Raw genomic sequence first — 3,581 nt, forward strand, 5'->3', positions numbered from 1 at the left:
GAAACTACCTCCTAGAAGTGGGTTCCTGGGCTTCTCTGGCTGCAGGACAGAACACTCTGGTCTTCATGTCCTTGCTCCGCCCACAATGGGTTCAGACCACCAGGCCTCGGCTTCTGTCTTCGTTTCTGTTCAGCCTCTGTGTTGCGTGATCCTGCTCCTCTCCAGGTTGCAGGATGAAGACTCTGGGCCACCTGTCACCTACAGACATCACCCGGGAGGAGAGCTGAGGAGGAAGACACACAAGATTTGGGGAAGAAAAGCACCAGATCCAAAGTCGTCCTATTACAAGGCCTGAGGCACATGGGGTGGGGGAGTGTCGTTCATTCATTCGTTCATTCATTCGTTCATTCATTCATTCATTCATTCATTCATTCAACAGAGCAGCTGAGAAGGTCCCTGTCCTCAAGGGCGCTCATGCTCTGGAGCCAGAAGATGGCCATGAAACAGGGAACCACATGAAATGGCTTCAGCTAGGCGGGTGGGGGAAGGGGAAAACGAGAGCTCAGGGGCTCTGTGCACCTGTGCAGCGGTGACACAGAGAATGGGAAGGTCTACCCTCCCCCGACACGCTGTGGCCCCACAACTCTCAAGAGTGGGGACAGATATGAATTCTCCTCCCCTGGTTGCCAGGGCTGGGTCCCAGGCAGGCACGGTGATGAGCAGGCAAGGGCCTGGGCCACCAGTGGGGAGGGTACAAGAGCTTGGGCAGGCACCTGTCGGAGGGTAGAGGAGGGAGCAGACACTGGGGCTGAGCTCTGACAACAGAGTGACAGCACATTACTCTTCTAAGTAAATTAAACCCATTCATCACTGTAATTAGCAGAATGGCTCAGCAGGCCTTCGGCTGGGCTATTGCCACGTTGGCCCAGGTGTCCTGCCCTCCATGGACTGGGTGACCTCCCCACAACTGACCATTTCAGGAAGGCTTGGGGGCTAGCCACCAGGTTTGGCAGAAGGAGGATGGAGAATGGGGCCCAGGGTACTCTGAGCAGGGGAGAGGCCACTGTCCCTTCCATATCTTTCCCTATGGCCTCTTTGGATTACCTGAATGGCCACGTTCCACTAGCATGTAAGCACCCTGAGGTAGGGATATTGTTTGCCTGGCTCACCACTGTAGCCAAACCCCAGCATCTAGAAGGGTGCCTGGCACACACTACGTGCTAGTAAAGTATTTGTGGGATGAACACACACATGTATGCATGCTCTCTTGTTTCTGGGCATCTGTACAAACTGATCACTCTGCTTGGAACACCTTTCATTTTGCCGAGCTGACCCCTCAGCTCTTCTGGCTCTCAGCTTAGACGTCCTCTCTCCCCTGAGAAGCCTTCCTCTCCCCCAGGTAGAGGTTTAAGCACATCCTTTTTGCTCCTGGAGTCTCCTGTGCTTTTGTAGAACTTAATACACAACATCGCAATTGCTTGGGTTTTTTTTTTAAAGATTTTTTTTTGTTTATTTGGGGGGAGAGGGGCTGAGGGAGAGGGAGAGAAAGAGAATCCTCAAGCAGACTCCTGGCTGAGCGTGACCCAGGGCTCGATCCCAGGACCCCGAGATCATGACCTGAGTTGAAACCAAGAGTCAGAGGTTTAAACGACTGAGCCACCCAGGCGTCCCCAATTGCTTGTTTATGCATCTCTCCCTTCCCCGCCCCTCAACAAGACTAACCACTCCATGACAGCAGGGGCAGTGTCAGGTCACCATGGTCTGTATCTCCAAGGCTTAGCCCAGTGCTTATATATAGTAGGTGCTCACTAAATGTTTTTCGAATGAGTCAGTGAATCAGTGAACGAGGGATGGCAAAGCTGCTGCTGGGTTGCTGAGTCGCATGTGCTCTTCTCTGACTTGGAGTGGACGTGAGCAGCACCAGCAATGGACGGGGGAGGGAAGGCAGAGCCTCAGCCCACAGCCCTGGATGCTGTCGCTCCATTTCCAGCCCCTTGCATCTCCCCAGCCTTTAGTAATGGAGACGCTGAGCACACAGACCAGAGCCTCTCGGTCTCCAGTGGGACCATCCTGTCAGGTCATCCCGGTCTCCATAAGACTCTTGGCAAGGCATCCCTAGGGCCTTCTCTAGGGCCCCACCTCTCAGCACCCTAGAAAGGCACAAGGCCACGCTGGGGGCTCCCTCTAGTGGCAGACAGGGCATTGGCTCAGCTAGGCTTGACTTTGTGCCTGGGATGGGCGGGCAGGTGTCCCAGAAGGGAGGTGGCCTCAGGGAACAGATGATGTTCATCCTTTGCTGGTGAGAGCACATGGAAGTGCTCAGGAGCCTGGGAGATGCCGCCCAGACGTAAGTGGGAGCGGGGGAAATGGTACGAGGTGGGGTTGCAGGAGGGTTTGCTGAGTCTCTAGGGGCCGGTGGGCTGGAGGAGAGGGAGGGACCTGGAGTTGAAATGGGGTCCACGAGAGGTCCCTCGTTGGGCATGTGGGAGGTGGCTCGGGGTGGGCACCCTCTGCTTGGGATGCCTCTTGTGGGTTCAGTGGGTGAGGGGGCTTTGGAGTCAGCAGAGCAGAGTAAGCATATTTCTGTTACTTTACCTCTCTGAGCTTCAGTCTCTTCACCAGCAAAATGGGATAATAACATCTACCTGGCAGGTGTGGGGCTTAATGGAGACAAAGCAGGTGAGGCTCCTGGCACATAACTAGTACTCCATGTTTATCAGACCCAGTAAGCCCTCCACCAACCCACAGACAACGGAACTGGGGGCCACATTTAGGCCCTGCACCCTGACATGGACAACCCCCTGGGCTTCATCATTTTTCTTCTTCCCTAAACTGAAAGTCACAGTGACGATGATGTTGGGTAAACAGTCCTGACCCCTGACTTTTTCTCTCTGAGCAAGATCTGAGGGAGTTTTCACCTGTGATAGGCCCACGGCTTGAGCCCTTTAGGGACGACACTCCTCTCTGAGAATCGGGGTCCAGGCATCTCCCAGTGCAGGTGAGAAGGTTACTGGCCGAAGAAGAGAAGGTCTGTGACTTTGCTGGGATCCCACAGTTCGGCGCATGTCAGTTACTTCTGCAGCCTAGCCCTGCAATTTCCTCTGAGAAACCAGGAGGGTTCTGGGTGGTCCTGGTGAGGTTGTCAATCAAGTGCCCTGGGCAATAGTGATTGGTCCAAGTACAGTCATGTGACCTGAGGCAAGCCAACTGGATCCCTTACCAGAATGCAAGCTGCAGGGGGTGCAGAAAGTTTGCAGGAATATGTCAGCAGCTGTCCAGTGGTAGGGGTTCCATGAATATTCGCTGAGTGTATGAATCTGATAGAGTTGCCAGGTAAGGTGGGGGGAGGGTGCTGATGTGCGATTGGTCTTAGGCACCAAGAGGATGGGTCAGGGTTACCAGTAGCCTATACAGATCTTACATATAGTAGGAAGAGGTGAGTCGTCCTGGCAGAGGAATTAGGAAAACTGCCCCTCTGGGCCATTGCTGCATTGCATATCAGGCAGGGCACAGAGCTTGGCAAGCAGAGTGTTGGGTGTGCTTTGGTTCCCACTCAGGCTCTTAGCTGGGAGCCTTGGAGCAGTGCCCACACTGCCAATGTATGTAGCCCCCCCCCAATGAGGACAGAAGAGAGAGCGGCT

This window comes from Callorhinus ursinus, unplaced genomic scaffold (genome assembly GCF_003265705.2).
Source record: "Callorhinus ursinus isolate GAN/ISIS: 27379988/994484 unplaced genomic scaffold, GSC_fseal_2.0 scaffold18, whole genome shotgun sequence".
Classification (NCBI taxonomy): Eukaryota; Metazoa; Chordata; class Mammalia; order Carnivora; family Otariidae; genus Callorhinus; species Callorhinus ursinus.